We start from the raw sequence: 17804 nt of genomic DNA on the forward strand, positions 1-17804 counted from the left end.
ATTATAATAATATATTATAATTAAATTTATAGTTATTATAATAATATACAATAAGAATATAAATATATAATAGATAAATATGCATTATGTAATATAAATAATAATAAATATAATATAACAGTATATTTTAATATTATAATAGTATATAATATATTACCGTTGTATACTCTATAATTATAATTAAAATTATTATAATTATATTATAATTATATAATATAATATGTCAGAATATATTACATAGTATAATGTAATGTAATAAATATAATATAATATAGATAATAATATAATATAATATAATATAATATAAGATAATATAATATATATATAAGATATATAATAATATAATAGAATAGATAGAATATAATAGAATAATAGATATAATAGAATATAATAGAATATAATAGAATATAATATTTATTATACAATAATTAATAATAACTAATGAAGGCGTGCATATTTATATTGTAAATTATATTGAATGTATAATAATGATTCATAATAATTTAGAATAATAATTTAGTGTGTTGAAATGTGTAAATAACATCTGGGGAATTTGAGGGTTCAGCTGATTTTGGGGGAGGAGGAGACAAAAGCACTGAGGGCACAGAAAGTGAAGGAAACAGCTCTGGAGGGGAATTTTTGTGGAATTCCATGTGAGAATAATTAGCAACATCACTATTAATTGTCGCACTAATTATTCAACAGAAGACCAAAATTCCAGGGCTGTTATTGAAAGGATCATCACCATTCCTTGGAGGGATAATTTCTGATTGTGCACGACCCAACCAAAGATTAAAAGCACCCAAGTGATGCTTCAAACCCTTCTTGTCCTGCAGCACCGAGTTAAGCAAGGCTCAATTTAATGTATAAAAATACATCATGTAAAAATAATTAAATACACGATATAAAAATAAACGATGCAGCATTGCCCCGTGAAAATGTCAGTGCTTCTCCAAAACCACGAGGGGCTGGAAAGGAGCTCTGAAAGGATCAATAAATCAGATTATTTGCTTCTCCTTCTGGGGTTTGAGTGTCTGGAGCAGCCACAGCTCACCATGTCGGGCAGCACTGGGGGTTGCTGTGTGTTAAATTCCTGTTCCAGCAGAGATTGGTGCTGATCCTGATCCCAGCAGCTGAGGCTCGGCGGGCACTGCCAAGGGATCCCAGCATTCCAGGAATATCCCTGGATCCTGCCCAAGCCGCAGCGCCACAGCCCAGCCACCAGCAGAGGGAACTGCCCCCGCCATTAAAAATGTCCAAAATGCCAAAAACCAAACCCCAAACATCCTCCCTGTCCATTATCCAACAGCTCCTGATATCCCACGGGGGGAAACCGCCCTGCCCACCATGGGGGCTCTGGCTGTGCTGAGAAACTGGGGAATTTGGGATCTGGGAATTGGATATTTAAGGGATTTTTTAATGCCATTTGGAAGGTTTCTAATTTACCTGTAGGATAGTTCAGGTTTGCAAAAGCAGCAGAACATTTTCACAGGGCTTGGGAGGAAATGTGGCTGCTGCTAAAATGAGTGGGTTTAGGATTTTAGGAGGGAAAAATGATAAGAGACCTTGAAGAAAAATCATCCATAAATAAATTATTAAAAAGCTTACCTTCTAAAAACCGTCTATCTATCTATCATCATCTATCACTATCTATCATCATCTATCATCTATCTATCTATCTATCCTATCTATCTATCTATCTATCTATATCTATCTATCTATCTATCTATCATATCTCTATATCTATATATCTATATATCTATATAAAGGATTTTTACACACAGAATTGTGGATTCCATATAAATTCCTGCTGTGTCACATAAAAATCAGCCCATTCCCTGCTTATGACCAGGCACCACTAAATTTGGCCAAATCTGGTGCAGATTTCTGATCCAGGCTGTTGAAATAAAGTTGCAATGCTAAGATACTTTCTTCTCTCTCCACTCTCTTTTCTGTCTGGAACTGTGGGGATTTGTAGGATCTTTCAGTGGTTTTTTTTTAAAAATCTTACCTTGGCTTTCCAGCTGTGGAAGGAAAAAATATTTTGCTACCATCAAGGTTTTTGGCAAGGATTTGTCTAATATTTGTTTCTGTCCAATGTGGTCAAAGTTAAATTGATTATCATTGTTTTAATGCAGAGCAGGGCTAGATAAAATTAGTCTAAATAAAAATGAGTGCAAACAGTTTTAAAGCTTTTCCTGAAAGCTCCCATTTGCTTCTTCTTTGTCTTAACTGGGTTTTTTTAATTTATTTCTTAGGGATTTGAGCCATAGAGGGGCAATGGGCTGTGCATCTCCATCTGCTGCTGGGACATCAGTGTTTGGAGAACTGCTTAATCCACACTGGAAATTGAAAGGTAAACGTTAAATATTTAACAAGCTAAACTCATAATATTAGCTAAGAGGGCTCATCTTATTTGTGGCTATGAACTAATTTGTTTACAAGGCAGAAAGCATCAACTTCCACCCACCTCGGCCTTAAGCAGTTGCTAAACTCCTGCTAATGGATGCAATTTAGTCCTGATATTTCTCGGAGCCCTGTGTTAGCATTTGGCAAACATTTATTGCAAAAAAGGTGTTTACTCTGGAGATTGGTTTGGGATGTTTCCCTTTCCCTTCCTCATCACCACCAGCATAAACCCAGTGGCTTTGAATATTAACCCCATGGGGCTTTTCATTTGGTTTTCCCGATTTTCTCTTGTCTTTTGTGGTATAAAAAGGAAATAAAAGAGAGTGGAAGAAAATAGAAGTAAATAAAATAACCATTTTCAAGTATAAACTGAAGTGGGGGATGACAAACCTTAGAGCACTGAGTGCTCCCATGGAGTTACCTTGTTTCTTTTAACCTACGCTGAAAATTTTTGTTTAAAAAGAGTGGTTCTATGTATGATAAAGGCTCTGTGTAAGACTGAGGGTGCAAGTTGGTCCCAGAACCTCTTAAATTGGAGAATAATGTGAGCATAAAGCAGAGCTGAGGGTTCCTGGCCTTGATGATGGTGGCTGGGTTATTGTGAGGGGCTGGCTCCCAACAGAGGGGGAAAACACTAAAAATGGTCCCTTTTTCCCTCACTCCAGCCTGGATTTGCTCCTTGGTTTCAATAATAGATGAAATGGGTTATTTTTTGTCATTTTTGGCCTTTTACCTGTGTTTTTGGGTCAGATTTGGACGGGCAATGACCTTTAGGCCAAAGGATGGGCCGGGCTGTGTCCTCCGCCATGACCCCTCTCCCCCAAGCTACCAAACTTCGTGGCTAAAGGGCTGAAATGGGGGATCTGCACCCCAAAAGCTCCATAAAATTAATAGAGGATGTCTCCCAGTTGATGGTACTCACATAAAACACTTTATCAGCCGTTTTTTACCTCACGGAAACCCCCTCTCCACAAACACCCCCGGCCGGCGCCCACAGCGAGCTCTGAGGGAGCAGCGGTGATGGGGGTGTGGGGTCACCGAACCCCGTGTCCCTGAGGGGGAAAGAAACCCCAAATCACCATTATTAAAATTATTATTATTATTAAAATTCAACTCTTCAAAGCCTTATTTCAGTCAAATGTTGCTACCTATTGGGGTTAAAAGGGGTTGTGGTCCTAGGAGCAGAGGCGGGTGTGTACAGGCAGCACAGCTGTGTTTGGGAGCCTCAGAAATGTCGGCAAATATTGAAAAACCAACACGGCAAGTTTCGATTTGGTCGCTGCCAATGCGGCCACAGACGCGTTGGAGGGAGGAAATGATCACAGGCAGCAACAGCGCGCCCCTTCAGCGGTGTTTCGTTCGTGTTATTGGCAACTTTTTGCCTTTTTAGGCGAATTTATGCGAATTTTGGCTAATTACGATTTTTCCCGCCTTTTTGCCCGCGGCCCCTATGGGCGCGCGGGGGAGGGGGAGGGGAAGGGGGCGGGGCGTGAGCGGCTCGCGCGCGGCTTTTCCCGCCCGCGCTGTTCCCGCCCATCTCATGAATATTTAAATAAAGCCACGCCCCTTCGCCATAACGGGAAGCGCGCCACCGCCTGCAACGCGCCCGTTCAGCCACGCCCCCTAATGAATAATCAATGAGGGAGCTGGTGGGATTTGGGGCGAGGGGACATCGGGGGTCCCAGGGGTGACCTGGTGTCCTCAGGGCTGGCCCTGCCCCGAGGGGTGGGGTGGGTGGGGTAGGGCAGGTGTGGGCGTGTCCTGGGGCGGGGAGGCTCAGGTGTGTGGGGTGCCACAGGTGTGTGGGTACCTTGGACGTGGGGTGCCACAGGTGTGGGTGCTGCCAGAGTGGGGTTCCACAGGTGTGGGGTTCCACAGGTGTGTTGGGTGTCACTGGGTTTTGGGGTGTCACAGGTGTGGGGTTCCACAGGTGTGTTGGGTGTCACTGGGTTTTGGGGTGTCACAGGTGTGGGGTTCCACAGGTGTGTTGGGTGTCACTGGGTTTTGGGGTGTCACTGGGTTTTGGGGTGTCACAGGTGTGGGGTTCCACAGGTGTGTTGGGTGTCACTGGGTTTTGGGGTGTCCCTGGGTTTTGGGGTGTCACAAGTGTGATCCCCCAGGAGTCACCCTGGCATGGGAGCACAGGGCACCTGCAGAGCTCTGGGTTTCTCTGTAGGACTCTGGCCTGTGAGCCTAAAACCCCACACCCTGCACAGTGGTTCTGCCTGAGCCCAGAGCCACCAAACCCATCTCCGATCCTCATCTCCAACCTTCATCCTCAACCTTCATCTTCAACCTTCATCTCCAACCCTCATCTCCAACCTTTATCTCCATTTCTCATCTCCACCTTCATCTCCAACCTTCATCTCCAATGCTCATCTCCAACCTTCATCTTCAGTCTTCATCTCCAACCTTCATCTCTAACCTTCATCTCCATTCCTCATCTGAACCCTCATCTCCATTTTTCATCTCCAACCCTCATCTCCAACCTTCAGCCTTCATCTCCATCCCTCATCTCCAACCTTCATCCTCAACCTTCATCTCCAACATTTATCTCCAACTGTCATCTTCAACCTTCATCCTCAGCCTTCATCTCCATTTCTCATCTCCAACCTTCATCTTCAGCCTTTTTCTCCAAACCTCATCTCCAACCCTCATTTCCATTTTTCATCTCAAAATCTGATCTCCAACCTTCATCTCCAAACCTCATCTCCAAACCTCATCTCCAAACTTCATCTCCAACCTTCATCTCCAACCTTCATCCTCAACCTTCATCTCCAACCTTCATCTCCAACCCTCATCTCCATCCCTCATCTCCATTCCTCATCTGAACCCTCATCTCCATTTTTCATCTCCAACCCTCATCTCCAACCTTCAGCCTTCATCTTCAGCCATCATCTTTAGCCTTCATCTCCATCCCTCACCTCCATTTTTCATCTCCAACCTTCATCTCCAACCTTCATCCTCAACCGTCATCTCCATTTTTCATCTCCAACCCTCATCTCCATCCCTCATCTCCATTCCTCATCTGAACCCTCATCTCCATCCCTCATCTCCAACTTTCATCCTCAACCTTCATCTCCATCCCTCATCTCCATCCCTCATCTCCATCCCTCATCTCCATCCCTCATCTCCATCCCTCATCTCCATCCCTCATCTCCATCCCTCATCTCCAACCCTCATCTCCATCCCTCATCTCATCCTCATCCTCATCTCCATTCCTCATCTGAACCCTCATCTCCATCCCTCATCTCCACCCTCATCTCCATCCCTCATCTCCATCCCTCATCTCCATCCCTCATCTCCATCCCTCATCTCCACCCTCATCTCCATTTTTCATTTCCATCTCCCATCTCCACCCTTCCCCTCCCTCTCCCCACCCTCCTGGCGGTGCCCAGGCCACCTTGGACAGGTTTGGAGCCCCCTGGGATGGTGGCAGGGCTGGACTGGCAGCACCTCCAAGGTCCCTTCCCCCCAGACCATGCCAGCACTGTGGAATTGTCCCCTGGGAGCTGTTGGAAGCAGCTCTGCTCCCTGCCCTGTGCAACCACCCCGAGCTTCCTTCACCATCCCTGCCCAGACTGCCTTAAATCAACTCGAAATTTCATTTATTCATCGATTTTGATCAATTCTGCTGCAGGAGCTGCAGAGTCCTGCAGGGCTGCAGCTGCAGGGTTCTGCAGGGCTGCAGCTGCAGGGTTCTGCAGGGCTGCAAGGGCTGCAGAGTCCTGCAGGGCTGCAGCTGCAGGGTTCTGCAGGGCTGCAGCTGCAGGGTTCTGAAGGGCTGCAGCTGCAGAGTCCTGCAGGGCTGCAGCTGCAGGGTTCTGCAGGGCTGCAGCTGCAGCTCCTGCGGGAGCTTTCCCTCCCTGCTGCTCCAAAGGCAGCTCCATACGATGGCAGCAGAGCCCTGCAGCTGCTCAGAAGGAAATTTTCCCCTGTATTTATCTTTTTTTCCCCAGCATTTTTTAATGTTTTCCCCAGTATTTTAATTTTTCCCCCAGCATTTTTTTTCCCCCAGTATTTGTATTTTTTCCACAGCATTTTTATTTTTCCCCAGTTTTTTAATGTTTTCTCCAGTGTTTTTTTTCCCCAGTATTTTTAGTTTTTCCCCAGTATTTTAATATTTTTCCCAAATTACCAGAAATTCCATTTGGGGGGAGAATCAAATAAACAAAGATATTTATTTATTTATTTAATTACCTTATTCTGTTATTCTAGATATTTATTTTCTTATTTAATTTATTATTTATAGTCTATTTTATAATAATATCTTTGTTTTTATTATTTATTTTTTTATCATTTATCTATTTATTTATTTATTACCCTGGAGTAATAAATTTTATTTATTTATTTATTTATTACTTTACTCTATTATTCTAGATATTTATTTTATTATTTTAGTTTTCTTATTTATTGTATATTTCAATATTATATATTTATTTTTATTATTTTAATTTTGATTATTTTGATTATTTCTTATTTATTTATTACCCTTTAGTTATTTATTTACCTTATTCTATTATTCAAATATTATTTTATTATTTAATTTATTATTTTAATTATTTTATTATTTTATTTTATTATTTAATTTATTATTTATTGTCTATTTTAATGTGGTATCTTTATTTTTATTATTTTATTTTATTTATTTACTTTATTTACTTTCTTCTATTATTCTAGATATTTATTTTATTATTTATTGTATCTTCATTATTGCATGTTTAGTTTTATTATTTTATTTATAGTTTCTTTTATTTTATTAATATTTTATTTTATTACTTTATTCTATTATTATATATTTATTTTATTATTTATTGGATATTTATTATTATCTATTTTTTATTTTATTTATTTATTTAATTTAATTTAATTTTATTTTATTTTATTTATTATTTTATTTTATTTTATTTTATTTATTTTATTTTATTTTATTTATTATTTTATTTATTTTATTTTTTATTTTTATTTTATTTTTTATTTATTTTATTTATTTTATTTTATTCATTTTATTTTATTTTATTTTATTTTAAATTTTATTTTATTTTATTTTAGTTTTTATTTTCTTTTATTATTTTATTTTAGTTTTTATTTTATTTTAGTTTTTCTTTTCTTTTATTTTATTTTATTTTTTAATTTATTTTATTTATTTTATTTTATTTATTTATTTTATTTTATTTTATTTTATTTTATTTACATTTTATTTTATTTTATTTTAAATTTTTTTATTTTATTATTTTATTTTAGTTTTTATTTATTTTATTTAATTTGTTTTATTTTATTTTTTATTTTCTTTTTTTTTATTTATATTTTATTTTATTTTATTTTATGTATTTTATTTATTTTATTTTATTTTATTTGTTTATCCCTTTATCCCCCTCAGTGCCCTGGCACAGCTGAGAGAACTTTCAGGATCCCCTGAGGTTCCCCCCTCCCCCCCCAGAGCTGCCCCCCCAGCCCTGCAGTGATTGGGGTAATTAACAGCCCGGGTTAATTACACCCCAGGCTGCCCCATCCCCGGGTTTGGTTTTCTCCTCTCGGATCCACCCAGGGTTTGTGAGCCGGGCTGGGGGAAACCTCAAAAACCCAAATTATCCCAAAATCTGAGATTTGGGGCCTCCTTTGTCTCACCCACCCTGGGAGCAGCTGGGAATGCTGCGGGAAATTCCAGGTTTGGTTCAGGAGGGGGGAAATCCCAAAATCCTGGGATGGTTTGGGTGGAAAGGATCTCAAATCCCAAAATCCTGGAATGGTTTGGTGTGGAAAGGATCCCAAATCCCAAAATCCTGGAATGGTTTGGGTGGAAAGGATCCCAAATCCCAAATCCTGGAATGGTTTGGCGTGGAAAGGATCCCAAATCCTGGAATGGTTTGGTGTGGAAAGGATCCCAAATCCTGGAATGGTTTGGTGTGGAAAGGATCCCAAATCCCAAATCCTGGATGGTTTGGGTGGAAAGGATCCCAAATCCCAAAATCCTGGAATGGTTTGGCTTGGAAAGGATCCCAAATCCCAAAATCCTGGAATGGTTTGGCTTGGAAAGGATCCAAATCCTAAATCCTGGAATGGTTTGGGTGGAAAGGATCCCAAATCCCAAAATCCTGGAATGGTTTGGGTGGAAAGGATCCCAAATCCCAAAATCCTGGAATGGTTTGGGTGGAAAGGATCCCAAATCCCAAAATCCTGGAATGGTTTGGCTTGGACAGGATCCCAAATCCCAAATCCTGGAATGGTTTGGTGTGGAAAGGATCCCAAATCCCAAAATCCTGGAATGGTTTGGTGTGGAAAGGATCCCAAATCCCAAAATCCTGGAATGGTTTGGCTTGGAAAGGATCCCAAATCCCAAAATCCTGGAATGGTTTGGTGTGGAAAGGATCTCAAATCCCAAATCCTGGAATGGTTTGGGTGGAAAGGATCTCAAATCCCAAATCCTGGAATGTTTGGTGTGGAAAGGATCTCAAATCCAAATCCTGGAATGGTTTGGGTGGAAAGGATCCCAATCCTGGAATGGTTTGGCTTGGAAAGGATCCCAAATCCCAAATCCTGGAATGGTTTGGTGTGGAAAGGATCTCAAATCCCAAATCCTGGAATGGTTTGGGTGGGAAAGGATCCCAAATCCCAAAATCCTGGGATGGTTTGGTTTGGAAAGGATCCCAAATCCCAAATCCTGGGATGGTTTGGTTTGGAAAGGATCCCAAATCCCAAAATCCTGGGATGGTTTGGTTTGGAAAGGATCCCAAATCCCAAATCCTGGAATGGTTTGGTTTGGAAAGGATCCCAAATCCCAAAATCCTGGGATGGTTTGGCTTGGAAAGGATCCCAAATTCCATCCCAAAATCCTGGAATGGTTTGGGTGGAAAGGATCCCAAATCCCAAAATCCTGGAATGGTTTGGCTTGGAAAGGATCCCAAATTCCAAAATCCTGGAATGGTTTGGCTTGGAAAGGATCCCAAATCCCAAAATCCTGGGATGGTTTGGCTTGGAAAGGATCCCAAATTCCATCCCAAAATCCTGGGATGGTTTGGGTGGAAAGGATCTCAAATCCCAAAATCCTGGAATGGTTTGGGTGGAAAGGATCCCAAATCCCAAAATCCTGGAATGGTTTGGTTTGGAAAGGATCCCAAATCCCAAAATCCTGGAATGGTTTGGTGTGGAAAGGATCCCAATCCCAAATCCTGGAATGGTTTGGTGTGGAAGGATCCCAAATCCCAAAATCCTGGGATGGTTTGGGTGGAAAGGATCCCAAATCCCAAAATCCTGGAATGGTTTGGCTTGGAAAGGATCCCAAATCCCAAAATCCTGGAATGGTTTGGTGTGGAAAGGATCCCAAATCCCAAAATCCTGGAATGGTTTGGTGTGGAAAGGATCCCAAATCCCAAAATACTGGAATGGTTTGGCTTGGAAAGGATCCCAAATCCCAAATCCTGGAATGGTTTGGCTTGGAAAGGATCCCAAATCCCAAATCCCAAAATCCTCCCCGAGTCCATTTTTCCACCTGGATCTGTGGAGTTCTGCAATCCCAGGAGGATTTGGGCTGGGAGGGACCTCAAAGCTCACCCCACCCCAGGGCAGGGACAGCTCCCACCACCCCAGGTGGCTCCAACCTGGCCTTGGACAATTCCAGATCTGCAGGAATCAGCCCCAAAAATCCGTGTATTCCTGAAAATTCCAGATCTGCAGAGATCTGCCCCAAAAATCAGGGTATTCCTAAAAATTCCAGCTCTGCACGTAACAATCCCCCCCAAAAAATTGGTGTATTCCTGACAACTCCAGCTCTGCAGAGATCTGCCCCAAAATTCAGTGTATTCCTGAAAATTCCAGCTCTGCACACAGAGTTCTGCTCCAAAAATCAGGATTTGCCTGACAATTCCAGCTCTGCAGAGATCTGCCCCAAAATTCAGTGTGTTCCTAAAAATTCCAGCTCTACACACAAACGGCCCCCCAAAATTCAGTGTATTCCTGAGAATTCCAGCTCTGCAGAGATCAACCCCCAAAATTCAGTGTATTCCTGGGAATTCCAGCTCTGCACTAAAGTGCTCCCAAAAATATCAGTGAGTCCCTGGGAATTCCAGCTCTGCAAAGAGACCAGCCCAAAAAAATCAGAAAATTCCTGGGAATTTCAGCTCTGCAGAAATCAGTCCCAAAATTCAGTGTATTCCTGGGAATTCCAGCTCTGCACACAGAGATCAGCCCCAAAAAAATCAGTGTTTGCCTGACAACTCCAGCTCTACACATAAACAGCCCCCAAAAATTCAGTGTATTCCTGGGAATTCCAGCTCTGCAGAGATCAACCCCCAAAATTCAGTGTATTCCTGGGAATTCCAGCTCTACACATAAACAGCCCCCCAAAAATTCAGTGTATTCCTGAGAATTCCAGCTCTGCACTAAAGTGCTCCCAAAAATATCAGTGAGTCCCTGGAATTCCAGCTCTGCAAGACCGCCCAAAAAAATCAGAAAATTCCTGGGAATTTCAGCTCTGCAGAAATCAGTCCCAAAATTCAGTGTATTCCTGGGAATTCCAGCTCTACACATAAACAGCCCCCCAAAAATCAGTGTATTCCTGAGAATTCCAACTCTGCAGAGATTAACTCCAAAATTCAGTGTATTCCTGGGAATTCCAGCTCTGCACACAAACAGAGACCAACCCCCCCCAAAGCAGTTTATTCCTGATATTCAGGAGCATCCCAAGCCGGTCTCCTCCTGCTGGAATTGCTGCTTCTCCTCCCTCCTGCTCTTTAAGATGCAGCATCCAGCCCCAAACAGATGGGAAGCTGTCAGCCCAGCTCGGGATAATCACCCACTGGAGCCACGGGGAGCTCTGCTTTAGGATCTTCTCAGCTTCCATGGAAAAGATTTTTCCATGGAAAAAACACCCAGGAAATCCAGGGTTGGTGGGGATTTAATTCTTCCCAAGGATGGTGTGCTGGTCAAGGAGGGAAAACGGCCTGGTCTGTGCTAAGGAAATGCCAAAAAAGTAAAAAAAAAATCTGAATTAAAGTGAAAATTCCTTCAAGCTTTTGGGTTGGACTCATGGAATGGTTGAATCATGGAATTGTTCAGGCTGGAAAAGGGAATTAAATCGACAAATCCAACGGGCAAAGCAGTGCTGATGTCCAGCACTCATGGATGGGCTCGTTCCTGCTGCTCCAAACTCTTCCCAGCTCCATTCCCAACACTCCAAACCCTTCCCAGCTCCATTCCCAATGCTCCAAACTCTTCCCAGCTCCATTCCTGCTGCTCCAAACCCTTCCCAGCTCCATTCCCAATACTCCAAACTCTTCCCAGCTCCATTCCCAACACTCCAAACCCTTCCCAGCTCCATTCCCAACACTCCAAACTCTTCCCAGCTCCATTCCCAACACTCCAAACCCTTCCCAGCTCCATTCCCAATGCTCCAAACTCTTCCCAGCTCCATTCCCAATGCTCCAAACCCTTCCCAGCTCCATTCCCAATGCTCCAAACCCTTCCCAGCTCCATTCCCATGCTCCAAACCCTTCCCAGCTCCATTCCCAATGCTCCAAACCCTTCCCAGCTCCATTCCCAATGCTCCAAACCCTTCCCAGCTCCATTCCCATGCTCCAAACCCTTCCCAGCTCCATTCCCAATGCTCCAAACCCTTCCCAGCTCCATTCCCACTGCTCCAAACTCTTCCCAGCTCCATTCCCAATGCTCCAAACTCTTCCCAGCTCCATTCCTGCTGCTCCAAACCCTTCCCAGCTCCATTCCCAACACTCCAAACCCTTCCCAGCTCCATTCCCACTGCTCCAAACCCTTCCCAGCTCCATTCCCACTGCTCCAAACCCTTCCCAGCTCCATTCCCAATGCTCCAAACCCTTCCCAGCTCCATTCCCAATGCTCCAAACCCTTCCCAGCTCCATTCCCACTGCTCCAAACCCTTCCCAGCTCCATTCCCACTGCTCCAAACCCTTCCCAGCTCCATTCCCATGCTCCAAACCCTTCCCAGCTCCATTCCCAATGCTCCAAACCCTTCCCAGCTCCATTCCCACTGCTCCAAACCCTTCCCAGCTCCATTCCCAATGCTCCAAACCCTTCCCAGCTCCATTCCCATGCTCCAAACCCTTCCAGCTCCATTCCCAATGCTCCAAACCCTTCCCAGCTCCATTCCCATGCTCCAAACCCTTCCCAGCTCCATTCCCACTGCTCCAAACCCTTCCCAGCTCCATTCCCACTGCTCCAAACCCTTCCCAGCTCCATTCCCAATGCTCCAAACCCTTCCCAGCTCCATTCCCAATGCTCCAAACCCTTCCCATCCCAGCTCCACTTCCCCCATCCATGCTCCAAACCCTTCCCAGCTCCATTCCCACTGCTCCAAACCCTTCCCAGCTCCATTCCCACTGCTCCAAACCCTTCCCAGCTCCATTCCCACTGCTCCAAACCCTTCCCAGCTCCATTCCCATGCTCCAAACCCTTCCCAGCTCCATTCCCAATGCTCCAAACCCTTCCCAGCTCCATTCCCAATGCTCCAAACCCTTCCCAGCTCCATTCCCACTGCTCCAAACCCTTCCCAGCTCCATTCCCATGCTCCAAACCCTTCCCAGCTCCATTCCCATGCTCCAAACCCTTCCCAGCTCCATTCCCAATGCTCCAAACCCTTCCCAGCTCCATTCCCATGCTCCAAACCCTTCCCAGCTCCATTCCCACTGCTCCAAACCCTTCCCAGCTCCATTCCCAATGCTCCAAACCCTTCCCAGCTCCATTCCCAGCTCCATTCGCCATCGCTCCAAACCCTTCCCAGCTCCATTCCGCTGCTCCAAACCCTTCCCAGCTCCATTCCCAATGCTCCAAACCCTTCCCAGCTCCATTCCCAATGCTCCAAACCCTTCCCAGCTCCATTCCCATGCTCCAAACCCTTCCCAGCTCCATTCCCAATGCTCCAAACCCTTCCCAGCTCCATTCCCACTGCTCCAAACCCTTCCCAGCTCCATTCCCATGCTCCAAACCCTTCCCAGCTCCATTCCCACTGCTCCAAACCCTTCCCAACTCCATTCCCACTGCTCCAAACCCTTCCCAGCTCCATTCCCACTGCTCCAAACCCTTCCCAGTTCCATTCCCAGTGCTCCAAACCCTTCCCAGCTCCATTCCCAACACTCCAAACCCTTCCCAGCTCCATTCCCACTGCTCCAAACCCTTCCCAGCTCCATTCCCAGTGCTCCAAACCCTTCCCAGCTCCATTCCCAATGCTCCAAACCCTTCCCAGCTCCATTCCCACTGCTCCAAACCCTTCCCAGCTCCATTCCCACTGCTCCAAACCCTTCCCTTTCTCTTTATTCTGGAATTCTAGGTTTTCTCATTATTCTGGAATTCTGGGGTTTGTCATTATTCTGGGTTTTCTCATTATTCTCAATTTTCTCTTTATTCTGGAACTCTGGATTTTCTCACAATTCTGGATTTTCTCATTACTCAGGAATTCTGGATTTTCTCTTTATTCTGGAACTCTCTGGATTTTCTCTTTATTCTGGATTTTCTCTTTATTATGAAATTCTGGGTTTTCTCTTTATTCTGGAATTCTGGGTTTTCAATTATTCTGGATTTTCTATTTATTCTGGAATTCTAGGTTTTTTCTTTATTCTGGATTTTCTCATTATTCTCAGTTTTCTCTTTATTATGAAATTCTGGATTTTCTCATTATTCTGGAATTCTGGATTTTTCTCTTTATTCTGGAATTCTGGGTTTTCTCATTATTCTGGATTTTCTCATTATTCTCAATTTTCTCTTTATTCTGGGTTTTTCCATTCTGGATTTTCTCATTATTCTGGATTTCTCTTTATTAGGAAATTCTGGGTTTTCTCTTAATTCTGGAATTCTGGATTTTCTCATTATTCTGGAATTCTGGATTTTTCTCTTTATTCTGGAATTCTGAGGTTTCTCATTATTCTGGGTTTTCTCATTATTCTCAATTTTCTCTTTATTCTGGAACTCTGGATTCTCTCATTATTCTGGATTTTCTCTTTATTATGAAATTCTGGATTTTTCTCTTTATTCTGGAATTCTCGGGTTTCTCATTAGTTCTGGATTAATCTTATTATTCTCAATATCCTCTTTATTCTGGGTTTTCTCATTATTCTCGATTTTCTCTTTATTCTGGAACTCTGGATTTTCTCATTATCCTGGATTTCCTCTGTATTATGGAATTCTGGGTTTTCTCATTATTCTGGCTTTTCTCATTATTCTGAAATTCTGGATTTTTCTCTTTATTCTGCATTTTCTCATTATTCTCAATTTTCTCATTATCCTGGATTTCCTCTGCATTATGGAATTCTGGATTTTCTCTTTATCCTGGCAGTCCCCTCCTCAGCTGGAGGAGTTAAAATCCCTCCAGCAACCAGGAGGAATCATGGAAAAACCCCTCAAGGGCAGCCCCAGGGAGGAACCTGCCTGCAGCTCCTCACAGAGCACCCAACCCACAATTATCCCTCCAAACCTGCTCCTTGCAGCCCTGAAAAAAACAAATTTCAAGTTTTTCTCCTCTTTTTTCCTTGGTGATGTCATCTCTTTGCAGGGATAAAAAAAAAAAATAAGAGGGTTTGCGTGAGTTCTGTCAGAAATTTTGTCAGCTTTTTTTTTAAAAAAAAATAAATAAATTAGCAAAACCTCCTGTCAATGTTTGATGGCTGAAATCAAGGAGGGAAAAATTCAGCTGAGTTTTCTTGGAAATGGGGAAAAATTCCTGCCTGGCCTGACCTACTTGGTAAAGAATGGGATTTGCAGGGTGGGAAAAGGGAAAAGGGAAGAAAAATAAAGGGAAAAGGGAAGAAAAATGCATGAAAAATGTTCAGGGTTGGGTTTTCCAACATGAAAATTGTGGGGGAGATGGAGGTGACTCCAGGATCCTCTGGTGGCAGCTGAAGGGAAATGTGCAGGTGTTCCCACTCCTTTAAATCCATTTTTTGGGGGGATTGTGGTGGTAATTATCCCACCCTGGAATTCTGCCCTCTCCTCATCCCATTCCTGCATTTTGGGAGAGGAAAAATCAGCTCCAGGTGATTCCAGCCTGCCTTAAAAACCCCTTTTCCCTACAAACATCCCCCCAAAAAAAACCCAGCAAACCCCCAGGTTCTTCCCAAGAAATTAAACCATTCCCATCCCTCCCTGCTGAGTGAGGCACAATAAATCCATTTAAAACCCAAATTCCCTGCTCCCACTCGCCCCCAGAGCTGAATTCTGCCTGGAAAAATGCAGATTCAGAGCATCTATTTGAGGTTTTATTCCTCCACCCACGGGCCCTGCTGGAGCAATCTGCTCCCTCCTCGCTCTCAGTGCTGGTAATTATGGCTCGAGATGCTGCCTGGGACCTGGGCTTGCAAAAAAATCTGTTTATTTGCATGGCTGAGGTGATTTTCCCCCTGTTTTGGGGGGTGTTGTTTGGTGTGGAAATCGCTTTTTGACAGTTTTAAAAATTGTTCTTTATTTGCTGTTAAAATTGGTGATTTATGTGTGCGTGTATTGATGGAATAAACTGTAAAAAAAAATGGATTTTTTTAAAATATAAAAATGGAATATTTCCATCTCTAATTGCAGATCTGCTGCTTCTCCACTCAGAGAAATGGAACAAGGAGGATTCTTTAACCCTGATTAAATTAAATTAAATTAAATTAAATTAAATTAAATTAAATTAAATTAAATTAAATTAACTAATTAACTCCTACCTGTTTGCATTGCTAGCACAGCTTCTCCCAGCCTGAAGGAAAAGAGGAATGAACAGGGTGAAAGGGAAAAATGGGAAAAAATAGATTTATTATTTATTTTTCTAATGGGAATAAACAGATTTAAAAAAAAAAAAATAAAAGGAAGCCTGGATGTGAAATTACTCCCAGAGGTCTCAGGGTATGAATGACCTTGAAGTGATTTTTTTTTTTTAATATTTGAAGGATTTCTCACCTGAATCCTTCCCTAAATCCGGATTTTCTCCCAAAATCCCAGCTGCAGCACAAACCCCGGGGACTGGTACAGTTCTTGCTCTTTAAAATCTGGTTTTTTCTTGAAATCTGTGGCATTTCAGAACTCTTGGATGTTTCCCAGCAGTTCCAGGGGCTGCGGGGGAAGAGAAAAAACCCAAAATCTTGCTGTTCCCATGTGCAGAAAAACAGGAAAAGCCAGGCCTGAAACGATTGGAATTAATAATTCCAAATTTAACCATTGGGAAAAAAAGTGAAATCCAGAGAAAAACCCACATTAACTCATCACCATGACAAAGGGAAATCAGATTTGGGGTAAAAAAAAAAAGGGTGATAAATTCCCTTTTTCTTCCCACTTTGGGGAAAGAAGCCATTTTTAGGGAAATTCTTGATTTGGGAATAAAACTTCCAAATCTGGGCAAGATCACGACTCAGCTGGAGCATTTTGGTGGTTTTATATCATAAAATACAGAGGAAAAAAAAATCCCCCAGGGGCTGCAAGAAAGTCGGGTTTGGGGTCTGAGTGCCACCAAGCATCCTTATTGATCTGTAATTGTTCCATAAATCCAGCAGATGAGAAGGAAAATATTAATTAGACCCTGCCTGTGGCTCGAATCACCAGCAGTGACAGCTGAGCCAGCCAGGGGATAAAACACACCCAAAATTTGATTATCAGGATAAACACCTGAGGAGCAGCAGAAAATTAAAAATAAAGGGGGGAGGGGAAAAAAAAAAAAAATCCATAATCCATAATTTGTGGTGGGGGGAATGGAAATTTACCTCCTGCTGGATTTGGGGGTTTGGGTTTGGTTTTTTGCCCCGGTTTGGGGGTTATTTTGGAGGTGAATCCTGAATTTTGGTGGCACGGGAGGAGTAGAAAAGGTTGGGAGGTTCCCAGGGCAAAGCCTCGCTCGGGGTCGGGGTGTCCCAAAATCCATCCCGAGGCAGGGGCTCGTCCCAGGCAGGGGGAAATGGAAGCAAAATTAGGAAAAAACCCTAAAAATGATGAGGTTAAGGGGTGATTTTGAGGTTTCCTGCCACGTCCAGGCGCTCCTCACGGGTCTGAATCCCGGATTTAGTCCAGGATTTATCCCAGAGTTGTGTCCCTAAATCCCTCTCCGTTCCCACTGGCCATCAGAAGAGGAATTCCGGTGGAATTTCAGATTTATTTCCCCCCTCTCTCTCGGTCTCCTTCGGGGCCAAAGGTCACAATTAGCAATTTAGCAAATTAATTAAGGGATTCCGGCACTTTGGGGCACGGGAGGCTCGGGATTCCTTGGGAGGGATTCCTTGGGATTGATCCAGATGGGTTCCTCAGGATCCCTTGGCATTCCTTGGGATGGATTCCTCAGGATGGATCCCTTGGCATTCCTTGGGATGGATTCCTCAGGATGATCCTGGCATTCCTTGGGATGGATTCCCCATGGATTCTGGCTCCAGGATTCCTTGGAGGATTCTCCGGATGAACTCCTCAGGATTTGTCAG

General features: G+C 43.0%; 1 long non-coding RNA gene across 1 annotated transcript; it reads right to left on the bottom strand.

Moving 5' to 3' along the window:
• Window positions 1-15535: 15535 nt before the first annotated feature.
• LOC127060875 (uncharacterized) lies at window positions 15536-17707 on the bottom strand. Its single transcript, XR_007780247.1, has 3 exons — window positions 16303-17707; window positions 16071-16102; window positions 15536-15992 (listed from the first exon to the last, which is right to left on the bottom strand). It is a non-coding gene; the product is annotated as an uncharacterized LOC127060875 (long non-coding RNA).
• Between the last annotated feature and the right edge of the window lie 97 nt (window positions 17708-17804).

This window comes from Serinus canaria, chromosome 27, assembly GCF_022539315.1.
Source record: "Serinus canaria isolate serCan28SL12 chromosome 27, serCan2020, whole genome shotgun sequence".
Classification (NCBI taxonomy): Eukaryota; Metazoa; Chordata; class Aves; order Passeriformes; family Fringillidae; genus Serinus; species Serinus canaria.